Source organism: Tenrec ecaudatus, chromosome 17 (assembly GCF_050624435.1).
Source record: "Tenrec ecaudatus isolate mTenEca1 chromosome 17, mTenEca1.hap1, whole genome shotgun sequence".
Taxonomy (NCBI): Eukaryota; Metazoa; Chordata; class Mammalia; order Afrosoricida; family Tenrecidae; genus Tenrec; species Tenrec ecaudatus.
The window spans coordinates 14,318,510-14,343,470 of NC_134546.1; positions in this window are offsets into that span (position 1 = coordinate 14,318,510).

Sequence of the window (24,961 nt, forward strand, 5' to 3'; positions counted from 1 at the left end):
TTCAAGGAAGGCTGTTGCTTCACAAGTTGAAGAAAACTCTTCAACTAAATGGTGGATCCACGTTACTGACAAAGGACCGTGTGCAGAGAATAGCATTTCCAGCAGAAGGGAAGTGACATTGGGGCCAGAGCACTTGGACAGACCGAAAAGAACAGATAATTTTTTAGATAGGGCTTCTCTGGGAGTTCAAGTTGACAATAAGCTTCGGAGGGTAAATTGCAGGTAAGCGATCCTCTGCAAAGCCAAAGGAGAGACTTCAGGAGAGCCCTGGGAGAGTTCTGAGCAGGACAGCTGTTCCTTTGAGGAGAAGCCCTGCTCACATTCTGGAAGACAGCCTCCCCTGATTAGTTTACTGTAGTCCATTCCACCTGCTCAAGGATGCTGGTGACCCCATGGCCGTTGCCTCTATTAATCATATTTCTAGCATTGGTTGTCAATTTATGAAGCAATCTGTCAAAATAGGAAGAATCTGATACAGCAGTAAGGTTGGCCAGAGAATTGCACAAGAGTGACCCATTTCTCATTAACCCTTCGTAGTCTCTGTTTGCACAGAGCTGGAAACAATTGAGGCTCTGTTTGCCTTTTGGGAGCAGTGACGTGTGAACTCAGAAATGTAGGGATTTCAGAATAGCCTTCATTCTTGAAGTCATTAAATATTAAGGATTCTAAGAAGGGGAGTGGGAGGGCTGAATCAATCTTTCTGCCCAGGCTTGTATCTCTCGTTTTACCTTTTAACATTTTCCATTTTCCTACCCAAAGGCAATCATCTACGGAGCAAAGCAACACATGGACAATCTGGATAAGATCGTGAAAAAAAGCAGCAGAGCCAGCAGACAGAGGAGGAGGCGGAAGGAATGCTGGGGCTCTAGGGAAGTGTGCAGATGGAGGGCATGGGCAACAAGTGCTTCCTCACACTCCGTGTAGATTTGACTCTGAAGGAGTGCCACGGCTGTAGGTCTTCTGGGTTCAGAACTGAGTGTGATGTGTCTGAACCTCAGGACCTTCACATTTCACTTGACTTTGGAAATCTTAAGTTCTGGGTGGCTGCACATTGTCTTATTTTATTCCCCCAACTATCCTAAAAGCAGAGGGGTGGGGGGGGGGAATCACTTTTGAACAAGATTTTTTATTGTTCTCATCACAGGAGTTTTAGTTGGTCTATTAAAAAATTATTTTATGAAATTTCTCTAAGACAACAATGGATTATGAGATAAAAGGAAGTTAACCTCAGGTGAGTGAAAAACAAGACAACAACTTTGGTAAATCTCTAAGAAAACATTGCAGGAGATGCTCTGGATTTGGGTTCTGCCAATTTTCAACTATGTTCGCTTGTTTGTTTTCCACTCCATCTGTAGGCAACCAACAGTGTTGGATGGCTAATTTCTTACCTAACGTTTGTAACCCTGAATGATGCTGGGCTCATTCTTCCCCTTGTTTAGATCACTGTCCTCCCATCACCCCACTGCTAGCCAGTCATTTCTGACTCATGCCATTGTTAGAAGTCATTGAGTCGGTTCCAACTCACAGTGACCCGATGTACAAACAGAAAGAAGCATCACCTGGTTCCCTGCCATCTCACAATTGCTCACAGTGACCTTCTATAGGGTTTCCGGGGCTGGAAATCTTCATGGGAGTAACAAAATCATTTTCCTTCTGTCATGAGAGATGGTGGACTTGCATCTCTCCAAATTGCCACTAGCAGCGCAATGCCCCACCCACAGGACGGCCAGGGCTTTGATAACGTTCATAGTAAGGACGGTTTCTGGAATAGCAGTATTCACAGCCTTCGCCAAAGAAGACTCACATTTTGAGAAGAAGCCGATCTGTTGTTTTCTGCCGTTTGGCCACCAGTAAGCATTCAACTTTCCCTACCTGGTCTCGAAACTAAGGCAGCATTGGAAGGTCTCCGGGTGGGGTGGGGGGAGGGTGGGGGGTGGTGAGCCAAAGGCGGTGACTAAAGGGAGCAGAGGAGTTAGCAGGTGGCGTGTTATGCAGCAAAGCAGCAGCAGGCCGATTACATCTGTGCCTGTTTGGCAAACAAGTGTTTAATTTTAGACGTGTTCTTGGCCAGCTCGGTCGCGTGGGGATGGGGTGCAGAGCCCGCTGTTGTTGCCCTGGGAAACAGAATGTGTCCATGGACACCCATAACCAGAGCCTTCCCACGCACGAAAACAAATACAAAGCCGGCTCCAGCGGGGGAAGCTTCCCTGCGGATGAGATGTTGCAGCCACAAAAAGAGTGAAATCACGAAAACTCCCAATTCCCCCCCTCCTGTTCTCTTTTACAGGAAATTGGGCATTCCTCTGGTGTCCAGTGGAATCCGGAGGCTTGATGTCATACGTTTAGGGGATTGTCAATTCCCTGGGAGCTCCTAAGAAACTCTCAGCTACTTGCCCACCTCCTAGAAGATGCTCAGATTCTTCGGAAAAGCTCCTTGTGGTTTTAGACCCTTTTCCTCCAGGGCACCCCTGGAGGAAACACCCATTGCATCGGTGCTTCCATGCTATCTCTACACCACATCCAGACCCACCTCTCTATGATTGGGATTTCTGAGGGTGGGAGTGAGTAATATATATAAAAGTCATATTAATGAGAGGCCTACTTGCTGTTTACATGAAAGGGTTCACAATTGAGGTGGCTGGCATGAGCTGAGAATTGTTTAGTAAATAATTTTTTAAGATAATTATATTGGGGGCTGTGTTAGTCTGGGTACATTAGAGAAATAAACCCACAAAAACTCATATGTATAAGAGAGAGTTTTATATAAAGGGTAAGTGCACATCAAGGAAACATCATTGTGCCAACCTGGCTGATAACACATGTGGGGTTAATTGAAGGGCAGAGGGATAAATGGCTCGGTGAGTTCTGGGTCTCTTGCTTTGTGATGGTCGGACCAGGGTGCAACCGCCTTAGCCAGTTCTCTGCAAGACATCCCCAAGGTGAAGCCGAATGGACCTACCTTGATGCAGCCCTGGGTGCTAGAGCAGCCGTGTGGAGACCCCTGCCAGTGCCGAGATGCTTACACATTCATTGATTCGGCCTTCCTCCTGCAGTCAGCGTCATAATGTGTGTTTGTGAGATGGAGGAGGACTTTGTGGATTGGTGTTGGTCATAGGACTTGTGGACTTGTGGACTTGGGCAGCACTGGGTTGGGGTGCTTTTGGTTTGTTTGTTTTTTTTTGATGTGCACTTAACCTTTATATAAAACTCTCTCTTATACATGAGTTTCTGTGGATTTGTTTTTCTAATGTACCCAGACTAACACAGGGACTCTTACAGCTCTTATAACAATCCATACACGAAGTATCTCAAGCTTATTTGAACATAGGTTGCCATGATTATTTTATAAACATTTACTTTCTATTTGAACTCTTGGTATCAGCTCCTCTTCACCCCCCTTCTCCCACCTCATTATAAATTATCATTATTTTCATAACTTATTTATAATTATAACTTATAATTATTTTCATAACAACCCACTGTCTCCCTTCCCCCATGGTTTTTGTTGTTTGTCCCCCTGGGGTGGTAGTGGAAGTGGTGGTTATGTGTCAGTCATTGAGATTGGCTCCCCCTTCCCCTCCTCCTCTCTCCACCTTCCCCCTACCCTCCTGGTATCACTACTCCCATTTCTGTTCCTGAGGGGCTTATCTGATCTAGATTTCATATATCTTGCGCTCTTATGTGTACACGAGTGCAGTGCCTGCGCTGGTCTGGGCTAGCCCACAGGAAAGGCAGGATTGGGTCATGATCATGGGGAGTGCGGTGAGGAATATTGCATGTTTCATCAGTGCTGTACTGTGCCCTGGTTGACTCATTCTCACTCATTCCTTTGTGAGGGGGTGTCCCATTGCCTACAGATGGGTTTGGGGTCTCTGCCCTGAGCCCACTCATTTTCAACAATATGTTAATGTTGATTTGCCTACCCATATAAGATGGGCATGGGAATCAAGCTCGAGGAGAAAGCAATGGGATGGATAGTTCTGGAGAGAGTTGAAGGGAAGAGGACGTGGGGGAAGAGAGCTGTGAGCAAACACCACCACAGACAGGGGAACTATTAGGAAATTAAAATCAACAATGAGGAAGACATAGAGATCCTGGTGGTGGTAGAGCAAACGCAATCTAGCTGAGGGGAATTGCTAAGAGGCATGATGATGGGACAGGAGGAAGGTAAAAGGAAACAGAGGAAAGATCTACGAAGCAAAGCTATGTATAGAGGTATAAACATGGGTGTATTCATATGTAAATATATTAATTCATGAAAATAGAGATATTGGCCTATGTACATATATTTCTATGGCAATACATTGAGGTAGTGGACAAACTTTGGGCCTCTGCTCAAGGCCTGCCTCAACACAAGAACACTTTGTTCTAACAACCACCCATTCTATGGTGTTCACCCTCCCAGCATGATTGCTGAAGACAAAATGGGTGCATAGGCAAATGTGGTGAAGAAAGATGATGGTGTCCGGTCATCAAAAGATATAGTGTCTGGGGTCTTCAGGACTTGAAGTTAAACAAGTGGCCATCTAGAGAAGCAACAAGCCCATATGAAAAAACCACACCAATCTGTCTGATCATAAATATTAACTTTTGAAGTGGGTATAAATAGCTTTAGGTTTATTCTAGAGGAGGTCAACGCATAGTGAGAAGACCCATATATCTGAAACCCAGACCACCAGAAAACACAACTGACTGGTCGGTGTGTTGGGGACCAGAGAAGGGCTTGGTCTCTTCAATTTTCCCTATGGGAATCATAAAACATATGAGAGTAAGTAAAACGGTATTTCTATGGTGGTACCATTTCATAAATTCAGGGGTTTATTCAAAATATAATGTGCAAGTCTCTGAGATCAGTGGATGGTTGTAAACAAGTTCTTTCAGTAAAACATTTGTCTCTTTCTTATTAGGACACCTTCAAAAAAAGTAGAAAAGATATATTCTGTGCCATGGGCTCAGGGCTAATATCAAATTTGTAAACAAAACTGAAATGTGAATCCTCCCAAATCATTGCAGCTTCACAACAAGCTTACAGGACTGCTGTTCCATAGAAAACATCCGATTTTAGATGGACCGAGCATTTTAAGGACGCTTGGGAAGTCTCAAAGATTAGCCAATCTTATGAATGAAGAAACCACAACTGAAGTCCAGAGACAGTGGAAGGAGATCAAATTCTCATTGATGAGGTAGCTACTGAAGTTCAGATCACACATGATTTGATATTCCCGATTTAAAGTAGATGCCATGGCCTTAGCCAACTGTTGGCTTGTGGGTACCAAACGCATGGCCCAGAGCTCTGCTAGCTCAAAGACCTGCTCTTTCCATCAGTCTTTTAAGCAAGATCTAAGCTAATAAAGATGATTTTTATGTTACCGGAGATGAGTTTGCGGATTACCAATGCAATACAATGCAGAAATCAAGGTCCAATCAAAATAGTACCTTTCTTTCTTTTTCAAAATAGTGCCTTTCGAGGAGACCTGCGAAGCCCATTCAATTCAAGCAGAGAGGTCAGATCAACAAGTCATGGTGACTAATTTTGGGGATACCAAATGGGTGATGATCTTGATAGATTTTCTCAAAGGACCTGGGAAGATCATGAGGGTTCATTGTGTAGGATTTTAAGAGAAGTGAAAAACAAACAAACAAAAAACCCTGCCTTGGTGAGAAAAAGATTTAGGAAAGATACACTGAGGATATATATATATATTTCTATCAAGACAATGAACCTGCTCACTCTTCAATGGTCGAAAGAACTGTCTTCTAAGACTGTCATTGGGAAACCTTACCTCACCCACTTTACGGCCCTACCCCAGCCTCTTCAGATTTCCTTTGGTGCCACAAACTCTAGGAACATTGGGAAGGAACATGGTAACAGTCCCTTGAGGATTCCCCAACTGCCATTGTCTCTGTTTCCTTTTCCAGCGGCTTTATTGGCACATAATTCACGTGTCATACAATTCAATAGTTCAATCACATCAAGGAGAGTTGTACAGTCCTCACCACAATCAGGTTTAGAATCTTTTTCTCCATTCTCCTGCTCATCTTTATTAGCACCCCATTGCCCCCCAATCACCGCTGCTATACCTCCTAGGATGCATTAATCAAGTTACTGTCTCTACAGGTTTACCTGTCTTGGACTTCACAAACAGAAAAACATTCAAAACAAACAAAAACTAACAAGAATAACAAAGTAAAACAGAAAAACCTCAGTAAAAAATAAAAAGCAGAACACATTAAAAACTGGAACAAATGTAAATGGGTGATAAGGGAGATAAAACAATAGGGTGCTAACTTGTAACCTAATTGCATCTTCAACAATCCACTTTCCAATGCACTTGGCATGATAGGAAGGCTGTTCACATTTCTGGTCCATGATCAGAGGGATTCACTAGGTGCTTAATCCACATGAATTTCTTTTTCACTTAAAAACAAACAAGCAAGCAGTTCTAAAATGGGTCTAAGGGGACATTAAATGATAGGATATTACATTTTGCCTAACTGTATCAGCCACAATCTAGATTATATTCTCTGTCTGATAGCAGGGCTTTCCACATCCCTCTACTGTGATTGGAGGGGATTAGCCAGAGGCTCAATTCATGTGTGGACTTGGCAAACAGCTTTTGGGCTTCTCCTGTCGTCCGTAGCCTTCTGCAAACCAGGTGTCCATAATTTAAGCTCCGATATCATTCCTTCCTTTGGATTTGCCTTACATCACTTACAATCTTTGGATCCTACAAGCTAGTTTGCTTCTTCCGTGTGGGCTTAGTTGACACCTCACTTAGCTTCTACTTTGAAACCAAACCCTTAAGATCCCTGATGCTATTCTTTCTGATAGCCAGGCACCATCGAGCTTCATCACCACACTGTGCTATAGCACTCCTGTCTTCAGTGATCTCTTCATGAGGTCAAGCTCAAGCAGAGCCACTTCGTAAGAACGAACTGTTCTTAGATTGGGGCTAGAATTAAGTGTAAACCCCCAAATCCAGTCATACAACTATGGTTCATACAATCTCCCTGTTTCAACTTAGAGGCAACACTGTCCTTTTATAGAGAACAATATAAATCATCTTCCGGAAGGACACTTCCCTTGCCAGCAAGTCAAGGCTTTACTCACAGTGACCCAATTAAGGCAGGGTGGAACTGCCCCTGGGCGTCTCTGAGCCTGCAAATCTTCACAGGGGTAAGTACCAATTGCCAGTTTAACATGGTTTAATAGAAGAGTACAGAATTCTTCCATTCTATTCCGGGAAGGGTAAGCCACAAAAAGCAAACTCGCTGCCACTGAGTCAAGGCTGACTCAGAGCGAGCCTGTGGAAGAGGGTAGAATTGCTCCAGGGAGTTGCAGATTGTAACTCTTCATTTGAAATGCTAACATTGCCATTAGCAGCCCAAAGCATGAGCACTACCTGGCTAGAGGGCAGGAGGAGGAGAAAAAGAAATCTAGGCTTCAAAAGCATAGGGACCTAAATGAAGGCTCTGCTGAGAGAAAAAAAAAAGCTTCAGATTTTGATATTTTGATTGATAAAGGCTTTTATGACTTTGTAGCAATTTTAAAACAAAATTTTTCTCATATACTGCATATACTTGAGCATAAGCCAAGCTGAATATCAGCCAAGGCACCTAATTTTACCACAAAAACTGCATTAAAAATGTGCTGACAAAACTCGGTTTATACACGAGTATACACGGCAAAATATTATGAAAATCCATGGCAGCTGGGAAGCCCAAAGTGCTCGGCTGCTGACCGAAAGGTTGGGGTTAGTTTGGATTTGCTCAGAAACACCTCAGGATAGAGAGGCCCGATGGTCTACTCCCCAAATCAGTCATTGACAACCCAATTGTTAGATTTACATCCTTGGCATCGGGCAACCATGGCCATTGAGTGGATTCTGACTCAGGGCAAACCATTGGGCAGTGTAGAACTTCCTTCCAGGGCAGACAGGACTGTAAATCCTTTGGGAAGGAGATGGCTACATCTTACTCCCTAGAGCTCCTTTCTGTTAGCCCAACCTTGAACCATTGTGCCCCTCGGGCTCCTGATAAAAGAGGGAGGAGCTTTTGAATTTACCCCACACCCCCTATGTGCACTTATTTCATGATCTCATATTAATTGATGTCAATTAATCCGATACTAATTGATGCCCATAACGAGGCTGAGTTATCCGGGAAATCTAAAGCAAAGTCTGTGTCCTCAAATAACCAATTTCTTCCAAAGGAGTTCCACCACTTGGCGTAAGTGCCAACTCTAACTGGTTTGCATTTGGTCACTCTTACTTGACCAGCTGATTTAAACTCGCCAACACACTGTGGAAGACAGCGCTTTAGAAAAGTGGCTATTGTTGTTTTCTTTCGCCTTGCTTAGATCCATCCTCAAAGCTCCCGGAAGCAGCGGAGAGCAAACAACTGTTGCATTGAGTGAGTCAGCTGCAGGAGACCATTATCAAGGGTTGGAAAGCAAGGGTTGAGGGCTAAGGTGCGCCTGACCCAAGCCCCAGCATTTCCAATCACTCCTTATGTTTATGAAAGTTGGACATTGAATAAATAAGAGTAAAACAGAGCCAATGCATTTGCATTACGGTGCTGGTGAAGAATACTGAAAGTGTCATGGACTGCCAAAGGCACAAATAAATCTGTCTTGGATGAAGTTTAGCCAGAATGCTCCTTAGAAGTAAGGATGAGGAGACTTCGTCTCATGTGGTCAGGAAAGGTCAGTCCTTGGTAAAGGACATCGTTGATAAAGCAGAGGGGCAATGAGGAAGAGACTCTCTACAAGGTGAATTGGCATGGTAGCTGTAAGAGTCAGTTTAAATATATCAATTGTGAAGATAGCACAAGCCCAGGCAGGATTTCACTCTATTGTGCATAAGGTCACTATGACTGGGAAGTGATTTAAGGCCACATAATAACATAGGAAAATTGTCAATAGCCTCCTTGGTATATGTCTCTTTTACCAAATATGTAGAAGTAAACTGATAAAGGAAGTCCAGTAATCAATGCTAGCTAATATCCATAATATTTGACAATGGCAGTTAAAGTTTTGGGGAAAGTCTCTATGTGCATAGATGCTTCTTACTTTTTTATCCTGCTATCCAGTATGAATGTTTGCTTTGTGGGTTTCCAGTGGTGGTGTGACTGCCACGACTGTGTCTTCAGAATTCCTGTTTTAGCCAACTCTTTGTTCTCTCCTCGTTGTTCGAGCCTTCTCGGCATGCTGACCACGATGAAAGGAGAGTCTAAGCCTCCCTATGCAATTGCTGGTTTTGTTGAATGGCCCAACGATATGATCAGAACAGGGAGTACGGATGAGAAGCAGCTATCAAGATCATGGTCCCAGCCATGTGGAAGGCATTTTATGACATGTCAGTCCCAGGAGGGAACTCCTTAGATCCCCTCCTGTACACAGCTTTCAACACCCATGTAGAATATAACATGGTGGCTTCAAACTTTGGCGGGTGAATTTCCACTTGATCTTTTCTTTACAACCATTTTATTGGGAGTTAATGCAGATATCATATCATTCCATAGTTCCATCAAATCAAGCAGTATCGTACAATTGCTACCACTCTTTGTTCCCAATTTAAAACGAAGAGCTGTCATGTCCGCGAGTCTTATTCTCTCTACCATCTTGTCTTTGGCAGTGTTGTGTAGGGGCATAGTATTTAATTTAACTAGGCATTCATAGTTTGTACAGTTATGTCGAGGTAAATTGCTTTTTAGGAGTGAATTGTTGAATATGAATAGTCATGTATTAAGAAAAATTCCAGGTGGAGATTATTTTTTTCTTTTTGACATTTTAATTCTCACTTGCTTCGTGAGCCTTTTTCGGCACCCAGTCTCAGTTAGCCAGCACCCTCCTCTCTGCCATTCAGAAACAAACATTCCTTATCTGAACCCATCTTGTGTATTGCTCGTTTTTTGTCTGCACCCCCACCCCCAGAAATATATACTCTCCGAGCTGGGGCTCAAACATGAGTCTAGGGGGTGATGGTATCCAAACAAGAAGGGGAAGAGATGGGGGAGCAGATGTAAAGAAGGTTGACTCACATTTCTGGGACTACGCATAAGATATCCTTGAAAGCACCGTACCTTCTTGAAAACATCGGTTCCTTTGTACACCGGGGGAGAGGGAGCTATTTCACAATATGTTCTGCCTTTCCGTGCCTCTTAAATATTGAGCCATTTAATTGTGTTCACTATGCAAAACCATAGGATTAAAGTTTTAAAAGTGGGCAGCTCTATTCTTAGGGATGGAGCTTAGATGCCTCTGTAGAGTATAATTATTTTCTCATTATTGTCAGTCCTACGAGTCTTTATTCTCTTTCGCTGTCTAGGGAAGTCCAAATCACCCGGAACTCTTAGATAGTCTACCTCATCATCTTCAAATATTAGTCAAATACCACAGTATTAAAAGACTCTGACCCCCCCAGTCCTGCTTATATTACACCATAAGAGAAGGGGAAAAAAGAACTCAAATGAGCCAATTACACAGGAAGGATAGAATTGCATAATTAGGAACATTCATGATGGCTTTAAGAACAGCACTAAAACAGTCCATTTTCCAATCACTCGTTGCTTTTATTGGACACCATCCTGATTTCATTGAATGGCCCTTCTCCCTTTACTCCGTTAATTTCTGGAAGGGCTCCAAGGCCAATGAAAGCGTGGTCCTCATGTTCTGGGAAGACCTGTTGTGACAGGGTAGGGGTGGGGGCATGGGAGAGGTCTGGTTGAAGATCAGTCTCACCCTGAAATCTGACAGGAAGCTCTGACCTCATCATAACCTAGACACTGTATCTCACTGTTTCCTCCCACCTTCTAGAATGATCTTCTGTCACACTCACCCAGGTTCAGGCAGACAACAGAGAGATGGCAAGGAGGGAAGGTCAACCCATGGTACAGACCAAGTATTTCAAGTTCTTTACTGCCTGCTTCCACCGCATGAAGGTGTGAGCACTGCAGGAGTGATTTCCATTCATATGATCATCTTGCAAATAATTTTAATAATTCCAGGGATAAATGTATTAATAACAATAAATCTTCAGGATTGATATATTTTCTCAAGGGAGGCCAAGACTTCTTCGTGGATATGATCAGGTCACCTTGCCACTGATCAGAGATTTAGTACGTGTTGCAACTCCTCACGTCCATACTCTTTTGAGTGTCACGAACAGAATTGGAAATCTAATCCCAGATGCCCCATTTCTTGCTCACCATCCAAATCTTTGTTCTTTGTTACATCATAGACATTAGGTATGCTCTTGGTTCAAAGAAGTTTGGGGCAAAATCCACTGACCAACTTCATAGAGAGTTCATCATTCAACTCCGAGTCAGGGAGTCTCAGACAAGAGGTCTCTAACTAAGTAAATTTTAGATGAAAACAAGCAAGTTAACCACAATCCAGCTGGGTTTGTAATGGTAAACTGTATGTACCCCTGACATTTCTTAATATATAACAAGTTGTAATTCAGACATTACTAATCTCATATTGTATTTTTCAGGTAAGGTAGAAGTTTCCTTTTGTATTTCCTTTGAGAAAATGTTGCTTCTCTGCTTAGAAAAAGAAAAATAACTCCAAAATCATATTCAGCCTAACTGAACAAACTCTTTTCAAGTGATTTCAAAGCACCCAGTTACTTATAAACAACAAATATGCTTGCTTACAAGACATTTGTATAGCCAAAAACATGTCACTCTATTCACTTGAAAGAAATAGCACTGCATTAATTTTTAAGGGTTCTATAATTAAAACGCTTTCCTAAATTGTTTCAAATTAATGAGATTTCTTCCTGTCTTATATATGTATTAGACGTGGAATGTTCACACATCTGTACTGTTTTCAGCTGTGTACATTTTTTGCTTCCAATCCCAAACTTTCTTTTTACACTGATCTCACAAAAATTGAAAATCAAGGAAGGAAATGAAAAACTATGGTTTCCCTGGACACTGACAATGTGTATATAAATATTGGGAAAAAATCACATAGAATGAAAATAAATTATGGCCATTAGAGTCTTGGTTTACTTAATCCAGACATCAATCTAACAATACTGGATAAATGAAAATGCTTGCACCCAATAGGATACTTAGCACCCAATAAAATCCAGGTTATTCAGGATAGTTAGCACCCAATAAAATCCAGGTAACAAAGAAATGGAGACCTTAGGTGGGGCTAACAGGTATCACACAAGACTGATAGTCCAAAGCTCGGAGGTTTGAGTCTACCTAGAGGTACATCAGAAGACAATCCTGGTGACCGACTTCAAAACAATTAGCCATTAAAAACCCTATGGAGAAGCATGGTAGTAGGGCAGGAGGAAAGTCAAGGGAGATGGAGGAAAGAGCTAGGAGTCAAAGGGCATTCATGGAGGTCTAGACAAAGACATGTACATGCAAATATATATAGGAGGATGGGGAAATAGATCTATGAGTCTATATTTATAGGTCAAGTATTAAGGTGGCAGAAGGACCTTGGGCCTCTACTCAAACACTCCCTCAATGCATGAATACCTTCTTTTATTAAATTGGAACTCTATGATGCTCACTCTCCCGACACAACGGCTGGAGCCAAAGTGGGTGAACAAGTAAATGTGGTGAAGAAAGCTGATGGTGCCCGGCTATCAAAAGAGATAGTGACTGGGGTCTTAAAGGCTTGAAGATAAACAAGCGGCCATCTAGCTCAGAAGCAACAAAGTCCACATGGAAGAACACACCAGCCTGTGTGATCGAGTGGTCCCAAAGGGATCAGTTACCAGGCATCAAAGAACAAAAAATCGTATCATTGACTGCACACCCCATGATAGGATCGCTGAAGACAAATGGGTGCATAAGCAAATGTGGTGAAGAAAGCTGATGGTGCCCGGCTATCAAAAGAGATAGTGTCTGGGGTCTTAAAGGCTTCAAGGTGAACAAGCGGCCATCTAGCTCAGAAGCAAAAAAGCCCACATGGAAGAAGCACACCGGCCAGTGCGATCACGAGGTGCCAAGGGACCAGGTATAAGGCATCATGCAAAAAAAAAAAAAAGATATAAGTGTGTGTATGTATGTGTATATGTATATATACCATATTAAATGAAGGGGGAAGTGCAGAGTGGAGACCCAAGGCCCAAGTGTCGGCCAATGGAGATCCCCTTATAGAGGCGATTAGGAGAGGAGATGGGTTAATTAGGGTGCGAGGTAGTACCGATGAAGAACACAGCTTTCCCCCGGATCCTGGATGCTTCCTCCCCCCAACTACCATGATCCGAATTCTACCTTGCAGGGCTGGATAGGACAGAGGCTGTACACTGGTACATATGAGGACTGGAGATACAGGGAATCCGGGGTGGATGATACCTTCAGGACCAAGGGTGTGAGGGACGATGCTGGGGGAGTGGAGGGTGAGTGGGTTGGAAAGGGGGAACTGATTACAAGGATCCACATGTGACCTCTTCCCTGGGAGAGGGACAGCAGAGAAGGGGGGAAGGGAGACTCCGGATAGGGCAAGATATGACAAAATAACGAGGTATAAATTACCAAGGGCACATGAGGGAAGGGGGAAAGGGGAGGGAGGGGAAAAAAAAAAGAGGACCTGATGCAAGGGGCTTAAGTGGAGAGCAAATGCCTTGAGAATGATTGGGGCAGGGAATGTATGGATGTGCTTTATACAATTGATGTATGTATATGTATGGATGGTGATAAGAGTTGTATGAGTCCCTAATAAAATGTAAAAAAAAAGAAAAGAGAAAAAAAATGATTAGGGCAAAGACTGTACAGATGTGCTTTATACAATTGATGTATGTATATGTATGAACTGTGATAAGAATTGTATGAGCCCCTAATAAATTGTTAAAATTAAAAAAAAAACCCTATGGAGTAGTGTTTTCAGACACACACAAATGACCATGAGGCAGAATTGATCCTATGGCGATTGGGTTTTCTGATTTTTATTTCCGTGGTTAAGAAGCGGTAAGAACAGACATGGGTTGGCTTGTACCTGTGGTTGTTGTTATGTTATGACTGACCGTCAGGTCGTTCCAGCTCTCAGTGACTCAATGTACAATGGACGGAACACAGAGAGGTCTCACACCACCCACACAATTGTTCTTCTGCTTGAGTCCATTGTTGCAGCCACTGGCTCAATCCATTCCATGGAGGCCCTCTTTGCTTTTCACTGCCTCACTACTTTGCCAAGCATGACATCCTCCTTCAGGGACTGACCTCTCCAGAGGAAGCCACCATTCTGGCGTCTAAGGTGCATTCTGGCTGTACTGCTCCCGGGACAGATGTTTGTTCTTTGGGCAGTCCGTGGCACGCTCAGTATTCTTCGCCGACACCATCATTCAAATGCATCCACACTTGCTGGTCTTCTTAGTCAATGCTCAACTTTCACATGCATGTGAGGCGATGGAAAATACCATGGCTTGTGTCAGAAGCATCTTATATATAGATATTTGTTTATGAAAATCACATTTGAGCACATCAATAAATTAAATTGTAGATGTGTGTTCTAAGCATAAGAGTGATTTTTAGAGTGCTCAATAAGTCTGAGTTCCCATGCCCAAGCCAGGTTGAAATGATCATCAGTTTTGAATCTAGTTTGTCAACCAATTAAGGTGCACCTATTTTGTCAAAGTAATAGTACATCTTTGATGATCGTGTGAGGGCATTTGGGCTGAAGCAGACTAATCTCACTGTACTGTCAACATCAGTCTTTGCTGTTGTTAACTGATTAAATCAAATCATTATCTTGGACTCTGGTTTAGAAACAACTCCAGTCCTTTTATAAAAACAAAATCATTCTCCTGGGAGCTCGAACAGCTCCTTTCACAATCCACCCATCCATCCTTTGTGTCAAGCACATTTGTACATATGTTGCCATCATCATTCTCAAAACATGTTCTTTCTATTCGAGCCATTGGCATCAGCTCATTCCCACCCCACCCCAAAATGAACCCTTGATAATTTGTAAATTGTTATTATTTTGTCATGTCTTACACTGCCTGATGTCTCTCTTCACCCACTTTTCTGTTGTCCTTCTCCCTGGGAGGGGGTTATATGTAGATCATTATGATAGGTTCCCCCCTCCCTCCCCAACCTTCCCCATGCCCTCCTGGTATCACTACTCTCATTACTGGTCCTGAGGGGCTCATCTATCCTGGATTCTATGTGCAATTCCAGTCTTATTGAGCCCAGCCGACCCTCTTTCATACATAGCAATCCTTTCTGCTAGATTCTTGTGCCAGTCTCTGCTTGATAATTTGCAGCTGTGAAGAGCTCATGCTCTGTCATGAATACTTTTCTAATTAACAAATTATTTTCCTTGGTCCAGCTGTACATTGTTTTTGGTTCAGGAGATTTTGCTTGTTAATTGAATGTGCAATTAACATTTTTTTTGGGGGGGGGCTCTGCTCTCTGCAGCTTGCGAAATGACTCCTATAGGTGGAAAATTTCATTAAGTAATGATTTTCTAGAGTGTTCCCAGTGGAACAAACAGGAAGAATAAAAATCCCTTCAAAACATATTTCCCTTCTGGGGAAGCCCATGCCTGAAGTTATGGCCCAACTGGTGAAAAGAAAAGGAAGAAGGTCAAAAACCAGGACACTAATTACCAGTGGGTATCGATGAAATGTCTCACAGGAGAACTACTCATTGCAAAGCCATTTGGCCTCAACCATTTCACACTCTGCCTAAGGTGGATAGATACGATTGTTGCAGCATCTGTGGCGATGAACTGGGTCCTCTAGAAGAGCTAAGATTTGCTGGTGGGTGACTTCAAAACATGCCATCCTTTAAGAAAAAGGAAGGTAGAAGAAGGATTGATATATTTGAATCACAGCTTGGGAAAGAATTTGAATGGATTATTGACTCCAAGTGCACCTTGGAGGACCTACAGCCAGAATACTCTGCCGTAGAAGGCTTCTTCGTCTTGCTTGCTTTGAATGCATCAGTTGGGAAGACCAGCCATTAGAAAGGGACACTGTGTTTTGAAAAGCAGAAGCTCGGTGAAAGGTCAGGAAACCATCCCCGAGAAGGACCAACACCATAGCGGCCACCACGGGCTCACACAGACCCATAATGGCGAGGAAGTTGCAGGACCAGGCCTGGTTTCTCTCTGTCTGATGATGAGGACGCAAGGACACTGTGCATCGGAGCCAATTGGGCAGCAGCCAACAATCATAATGACAAGGTTTGGAGAAGTGCAAGGGAGGAACCCCATTGAATTAAGGAGTCTTGCGGCTCATGAGGTGAGAGGCAGTGGAAGCATAGAGACCCTGTGGAGGACAGAGGAAAACAGCTCGCTCAGGTGGAGTGGGTTGAAAGGAGGATGCACAAGCTTACATGGCCCCAGGTTACCCAAAGCTCCGGCCTTTCAGAGGATGGAGGGAACACTAGAGCCTTCAGTGATCAAGCATTCGAATATCATTTCTTTAAGACCTGGGACCAGTCAAGAAAGACATGACTCACCCTTCTTGGTGACTCCACAAAATCAAACACCAATTGTCATTATATGCCCCTTCTATTCCTTATAAAGACAAAAGACTCATTCGAGAGGTGGGCACAGACAAATCGTGCCAGGAGTTTAGCGATGTGTCCCAACCAGGCTTCCTTGCCCAGAAACAAAGTCCACACATTGCACCTGTATTTCTCTCTCTACACTGACATTGAAGGGATATTTCTGATGTCAATGTCAGTGTCAAGAAGGTGTAGTTAAAAGGCTCAGAAAAACCCCAAACCAAACTCTTTTCTGATTTTAATTTTGACTCCTAACAAGCACGGGTCCTGCGGGTGGAACCGTGCCCTAAGGTTCTCTGCTCCAATCTTGCAGGAAGCAGGTAACCAGAGCTTTCCCCAGCTGCACCAGAAGATAAATCCCCAGCACCATCAATTTGATAGCATGAATACTTTGAAGTCCTTTTCCTATTGGATTTCAACTTCCAGTCAGGTTTCTGATTTTGGGGTGCTTTTTTTGGGGGGAGGGGGTAACCCAACCCGTCTTGAATCCGACCACACAGGTATGTCACCTACTCTGGACAGTAACTCAGGTCACTGGGAGGGAAGGCGGGAATGATGAACGGATTAGAAACAACAATCCTGTGATTGTTATTATTCTTTGTCAAACGCGACAACCCACGGGCCTTTCACAAAACCATAAAGATTTATCACCCGATTCCCGTATTCACGGTCACTCGGTCGTTTTGATTTTTGCTTTCACGCCACGACATCTTCCTTCATTAAGGAGCGTTGAGGAGGCAGCAGGGCGATGCCGCCCACACGGGGGCTTTTTCGGGTTTAGGCCTTCTCTCCACCATAAAAGATGAACTGTCATGGGCTGCATACGGTCTGTTTGTCTCTGAATTGCTGCCCCTCACATTAGAGTTTCCATCCGTTGAGTGGGGCAGGGAGAGAGCTGCTTGCTAGCCCCTGAAAACAAGCATCGGAAGCTGCAGGGCTCTGCCCTGGGAGGGGCTGCCAGCCAGCAAGAGACCTGGGCAGCGAGGGTACCTGTGTCAGGTGGTCCAGCGCGGATGGGATGGGCATGGTCGTTCACTCCTGGCTTCGTGACGGGCAGGGTCCGGGGAAGATAAGAACATGGCCTGATTTATCGATCCACAACAAGCCTGATTCCCATTTTAGATACCTGTGGCCCTTTCTCTGTGTCTTCATCTCAGGAGGCGTCTCTCCACCTCAGAAAGGTGTGTCTAACATCACAGATTTCCTGGTGGGGCTCTGAATGGATCTGGTCCCACGGGGAGGTTTCAGAGACCTGTGTCCCAGATGATTGCTCTCACTGACTTTTTAACCTTACAATGCACCCGTCAAGGACAGTCTATCTCCAGATGCGTGGACTATTCTGTTCTTGATGATAAGTCCTCACCTCCGATGGAAGTAAACCTGCTTATAGCTGGGGTGGAGAGGATGCTGCCGGCCACCTTCCTGGGCAGGGTAAGATTTTCAGAGAAAGTCATTCAGCTCACTCCCGTTTTGCCCCCAGGAAGGGAGATCCATCCATACGCATTCAGCCCTGACAGGTAAGTGCTTGCCTCTTATAGAATCCAATAAATAAATTCTAAATAAATATATCTCCAAATCGAAACCATTTCGAGCTACTTAACTGAGTGCATATCTAGTCCTTTGTACACATATTTGTACAAAGTGTTGCCTGTAATTTTAAAGATGCTTGCCTCTGGGAGGTTGCGTTTTTCCATTGAAGCCCCCTTGATTTACTGTACGCAATATGTTACAGCTTCCTTATTTGCTCCTTTGGGACAGTTACTGACAGTAAATCTCTATTAAAATATTCTTCCATATGGTTGCATGAAAATTTTATTGCAGTGAGCCTGGGGCTGAAGGTCACAGCTGAGTAGCTGCAGTTAAGGATTGCCGTCTATGCACTCGGAGGTACATCTGCTCTGGGAGCTGGAGTAAAATTAGAATTTTACTGTCAATAGCATTTCTCCCAAACAAGTTGCATTTGTTTACTGTGGCGGGCTGGGCCTTTTTCCTGCACAGTTCACATGATGCACGTCACCCACCCGGCACAGCACTCTGATCCTCCAGGTGGCAAGTGGGAAGGCCACACAGACTGAACCTGAGGGTCACTGGAAGGGAAGCCCCAATTGGATATAGCTTATTCATGATCCATGAACATTTAATCTCATCTCGTCTAGGTGAGTGTTTGCTTGCTCTCGTTCGGCCTGGCAATAACTCATGGTTTGCGCTAAATGTTCCTTGAATAGCAGCTCATATCAACCTAATAAAAGGTACCCAAGTACCACTTTCAATCTGTATCTCTGGAACTAATGAGAGACTACCAAGGCAACAAGTTTCATTGCTTCGTGCTGCTGATTGGGAAGGACAGAGTGGTTGGGGAGCCATTGAGTTGGCCTTCGGAGGCTGTTAGTGAAGTGTTGGTCGAGCACACACATCCCTGAAGAGACTGGGAAGACCAAGGGACTTTTGAAACGGAAACTCTATGCTATAGATGGGGGGCACATTAAGGTGTTTTATGACTTGAACCGCCACTGTGGAGCTGGGGCCAGCCAAGTGTCAGGCTACAGTTTTAACTCATGATTTGAAAATACATAAAAGGAAAGCAAATGTTCAGGGGCCTTTCAAAGACCGACTTCCTCAGCTGGCCACTCAGTCTCTCCATTTCAGACCCCAGGGGTCAGTGAAAAGGAAAAAGTCAGCCTGAGAAATCCCAAGTTCACAGCTGTGGCTTCAGAAAGGATGCTGCTCCCCAACATTAGGGCCCGGCTTGCATTCCAAGTCATCGGATTAGTGGATGTGTGAATTCTACTGAGTAGCTATTAGACAACGACTTCTTCTTCTTCTTCTTCTTCTTCTTCTTCTTCTTCTTCTTCTTCTTCTTCTTCTTCTTCTTCTTCAATACTCATGCATTCTAATCTTAATCAGACTCCACTGGTTATCTTTTACTATTTCCAATAATGTAGGGAAATTCTCAAAGCAAACCTTAAAGAAAACTCAGGTTTGTATCCTAAAATCACACACTGAACTTATGAGAGACAGTAGAGGAGTATAGGAGACTTCTGAACCAAAATACCATCGTGCGTGGATTTAGACAACAGAGATGTGTTGTCTCACAGTTCTGGAGCCCAGAGGGCAGGGTTGATTCCTTTGAAGCTTTTAGAGAAAATCTGTTTCTTGCCTCTTTGTTAGGTTCAGGAAGCTCCCGACAAGACTTGGCATGCAGCTGCCATGTCATTTGACATGCTTCCCTGTCCCTCTGTGTATCTTCTCCTCTTTCCCAAAGACAGCAGTAGTGTGGGAATAGGACACACCCCACTGCATTATGGCCTCTTGCAGAGCTGGTTTATAAAAGTTAAGATCTTAATAGATTCAGTTGGGGATGCTATTCAATCCATTAACAAGGGAAAAGACACGTGGAAGGAGGTAAAATAGACATTAAAGGATAATAGCTACATGCACTGAGTGCCAGCTATGGACACACACTGGTTTACATGATTATCATGGTACTAACACTCATAAGTTACATCTGATCCATTTGAGGTAGGCACAGTTATAATCCCCACTTTCCAGATGGGTAAGCTAAGATACCAAGACATGAGTAACCTGCTCGAGGTCATATAGTTAGTATGGAAAAAAGACTGGAAAAAAGACTGTATGGTCCCTGGTCTGCATGTTTAGCATTGTACTCTATGGCCTATTGTATTAATGGAGCAGTGGGAAATTGAGAATTTGGGATGTGGATCCCAAATTAGGTGTGAGATAATGGTACAAACCTTGCTGCTTGACTTTAGGATGTAGTTAAGTCCACTCACTCTGTGATTTATGTTGACATAGATCATGTCATTGATACTCAGCAGTGAGATCAATTGTGGATCCTATTATGCTTTCAAGACTCTAGACTTCACCAACTATATAGTGAAGTGGAAGACTGCTAATTCAACTCCACGAAACTAATGAAGTAGATCAGAGGGTCTCTCATCTTCAGAATTTCGCTCTTCATAAAAAGAATCCCATTTCGAAGAACTGGAGGAAATCATGCTAAGCGAGGTAACTCAGGCACAAAAGGACAAGTACAACATGAACCCGCTGAGGTAAGAATTTAAAAATTTTTAAAAAAGCAAAAGTGGCATAGGGGAAAAAGCTACTGTATACAAACATTTTAGGGGTGAAGACTGTGTAGTATGGAAGAAACCAGACCAAAACCAGGGATGTACATGGTAGACAATGGTGGAGGAGGTGGGGAAAGGAAAACAAAAGGATGACTATAAGGAAGAAAAGGGGAGCGGGGGCATTAATCCACCCAAGGGGAGGGTATTGTTTATATCTCCACAGGGAAAATGGGACCAGACTTCAACCCAGTGCCTCAAGGTGTGAATGCAATATCCCGGCATGGAGTAGGGAACCAGTGGAGAGGTCTGGGAGGCTGGCCCCAGCACCATAAATTAAGTGGATTCCTGCCCCTCCCCCGAAAAGAATTTGTTCCAAAGGACGACATTGACTCTGCAGCTCCGGGAGATGGACATATCTGATCAGAGCACACGGGAACAGATGAAGGGGCAGGAGGAGAGAGTGGAGCACAGCCTGGCCCACCAGGCCATGAGGATGATGTTCCTGAGTAGAGCAGGCAGTCCACAGAGAGAACAACATGGCTGGCCCCACTATGAGAAATGATGCCAATCAGTGACTAAGGGCGATACAGGGGACTGCACCAGAGACACAGTGTGGGAATTGCACCTGACCTGATCCCACCACACCGAGGCAAATCACTGGGGAAGTGCAGCGGAACAGCAAGGGAATGGAGTGGCAAGGTCCCCAGGGAATGCTGAAAGTGGACTTTGGGGCCAGGGCGTGGTGCCCCAACAGACTGGACTAGAAAACGCTCCTAAGGGCCAGCAAACGATCCCTGAACTAACTACAAGCTTTTCTCTTGTGTAGTGTTTTGTTCTGTTCTTTGTCAGTGGTTTGTTTTTGTTGTTTTGTTGTCTGGTTGTATACTGTTGCTTTGTTTTCCTCTGTCTTGTTTTCGTGCATGTTAGTGTCTCCACAGGTCTGTCTGAATAGGACAGGCTGGACGAACTATCTGGAGGTAAAACAACGGGACTGACAATTCCGGGGGGACTAGAGGTGGGCGGGTAAGGGGGGTAAGGAAGTGGTGTTAACAAACACAGGGACAAGGGAAAAACATGGGACCCCAAATGGTAGAGAGGGGGAGTGGCAGGCCTGGTGGGAAATGATCAAGGGTAAGGTTGCTTAGAGAAGAGGTATACTCTAGCCCAGGTGGCGACGAAGCATGGTAGTAGGGCAGGAGGAAAGTCAAGGGAGATGGAGGAAAGAGCTAGGAGTCAAAGGGCATTTATGGAGATCTAGACAAAGACATGCACATGCAAATATATATAGGAGGATGGGGAAGTAGAACTATGTGGCTATATTTATAGGCTAAGTATTAAGGTGGCAGAAGGACCTTGGGCCTCTACTCAAACACTCCCTCAATGCATGAATACCTTCTTTTATTAAATTGGAACTCTATGATGCTCACTCTCCCGACACAACGGCTGGAGCCAAAGTGGGTGAACAAGTAAATGTGGTGAAGAAAGCTGATGGTGCCCGGCTATCAAAAGAGATAGTGACTGGGGTCTTAAAGGCTTGAAGATAAACAAGCGGCCATCTAGCTCAGAAGCAACAAAGTCCACATGGAAGAACACACCAGCCTGTGTGATCGAGTGGTCCCAAAGGGATCAGTTACCAGGCATCAAAGAACAAAAAATCATATCATTGACTGCACACCTCCATGATAGGATCGCTGAAGACAAATGGGTGCATAAGCAAATGTGGTGAAGAAAGCTGATGGTGCCCGGCTATCAAAAGAGATAGTGTCTGGGGTCTTAAAGGCTTGAAGGTGAACAAGCGGCCATCTAGCTCAGAAGCAGAAAAGCCCACATGGAAGAAGCACACTGGCCAGTGTGATCACGAGGTGCCAAGGGACCAGGTATAAGGCATCATGCAAAAAAAATAAAATATATGTGTATATGTATATATAAGTGTGTGTATGTATGTATATATATATATATATATATATATATATATATATCATATTAAATGAAGGGGGAAGTGCAGAGTGGAGACCCAAGGCCCAAGTGTTGGCCAATGGAGATCCCCTCATAGAGGGGTTTAGGAGAGTAGATGGGTTAATTGGGGTACGAGGTAGTACTGATGAAGAACACAGCTTTCCCCCAGATCCTGGATGCTTCCTCCCCACAACTACCATGATCCGAATTCTACCTTGCAGGGCTGGATAGGGCAGAGGCTGTACACTGGTACATATGAGGGCTGGAGGCACAGGGAATCCAGGGTGGATGATACCTTCAGGACCAAGGGTGTGAGGGGTGATGCTGGGAGAGTGGAGGGTGAGTGGGTTGGAAAGGGGGAACTGATTACAAGGATCCACATGTGACCTCTTCCCTGGGAGAGGGACAGCAGAGAAGGGGGGGAAGGGAGACTCCAGATAGGGCAAGATATGACAAAATAACGAGGTATAAATTACCAAGGGTGCATGAGGGAGGGGAGAGAGGGAAGGGAGGGGAAAAAAAAAGAGGACCTGATGCAAAGGGCTTAAGTGGAGATCAAATGCTTTGAGAATGATTGGGGCAGGGAATGTATGGATGTGCTTTATACAATTGATATATGTATATGTATGGATTGTGATAAGAGTTGTATGAGTCCCTAATAAAATGTAAAAAAAGAAAATTAAAAAAAAATTTTTAAAAAGAATCCCATTTCAGGTACAGGGTATCACGGATAAAATTTCATCCCCTCCCACCCCCATCACTTCCATGGCATATGCCCTGTTTGCCCCAAGCCCTTACTGCTGTCCCAAACACAAGGCTTTGGGGGTGAAAAGCTAAGTGACTAGGATGTCATGCTGTACACGAAAAGCTCTATGTCTGGAAGATAATCTGAGTCACATCTCCTCCAGAAGACTGTTATGGGTTGAATGATGCCCGAACAAGTGTGCTGAACTCCAGATCAATGCCCACATCCTGTGAGCATGACCTTCGTTGGGAATAGGTTTTTGTGGATGTCGTTAGCTAACATGCAGTCAAACTGGACTAAGATGAGCTCCAAGCCCCTTTGACTGGTGTCCCAAAGGAGTTCCTCGGTGGCGCAGATGGTTAAGCACTTTACCGTTACCCAAAAGCTTAGCAGTTTGGACCCACGCAGAGACTCTGTGGAAGACAGCTCAGGTGATCCACAGCCATGACCACCCAACGGAACACAGTTCCACGCTGAAGCACAGGTGTCTCCAACGCATGGTCATCTCTGGCACAGCAGGATGGGACTGATAAGGGTTTTATTGACTGATTGGGGCACATGAATCTCTTGGCTTGGATTGATCCACACCTGGACACTCCACTCATCAAATCACATGCAAGCTTCCACCAACAGATGGGGGCTACCCTGGAGGAACAATGGCCAGGAATCGAACCAAGGTCTGCTACATGGAAGATGAGAATTATTCATAATCAGAATGCATTCTACAAGATTAGGTTTTACTCCATCTGAGAAAGCTAGGATGTGCATTCCATCCGTCGCTGTAAAGTTGACCTTGACTCAGGGTGACCCCTAGGTGTGTCAGAGTAGACCTGTGCTCCTCAAGGCAGTCCATGGCTGCATTTTCAGTCCAGGTCTCTCTTCCCAGGCACCAGTGAGTAAACTCTTAACGACCTCTACCCTTTTGGTTAGCAGCTGAGTCAGCTGTTGGACAGGACTCCCGACAACGTGTATTGTTACCTGCACGAAGTCAGAAATTGGACAGTAACAAACAAGATGAGTGATAGGAGACGGTGATTAAAAATATATATATATATTATATATATATATAATTAACCTGTGTCATTTTATGATGCTCACAACTTGGTAATGTTTTTTTAATACTAAGAGTCATGGCAAATGACATTATGTTGTGTAACATAGGCGCTCTAAAAGAAATGTGTAAAATGTTGCTAAGTCCTGGAGATCTGGTCTCTGTGTGAGTCTGCTTTAACTGCTTTTTCCTCCAGAAGGAGATGCAGTAATACAAAGCAAATACCCACATACTCACTCACCATCCACGCTCTCTACACTCAATGGCACCTGCTATGGAGACGCAAGAGGAACAGCGGGCAGACTCCCTTTTCATGCAGCCCGTGCTGCCAAGCTTCTCGGATGTGCTCATTTGAGAAGGAGGAAAAGATCATTTTAAAGTTAAATTGCCTAGTGCACCCATCTATCACTTGCAAAAAAGTAATGAGCTGGAGCCAGAAGCCTAAGTCCCTGCTTTTGTCCCTTTTCTCCTGGCCAAGATGTAAGACATGGGAAGCAATTTTTCTTGATGTGTGATCAAACGATGGATTAAGACTTGCAAGGAGTCAGTGATCAATTGTCTGATAATATGTGACAGATCTTGTCAGATTGACGAAAATGTCCCCAGCCCAAAGGGAGAGGAGGCTCTGAGCTG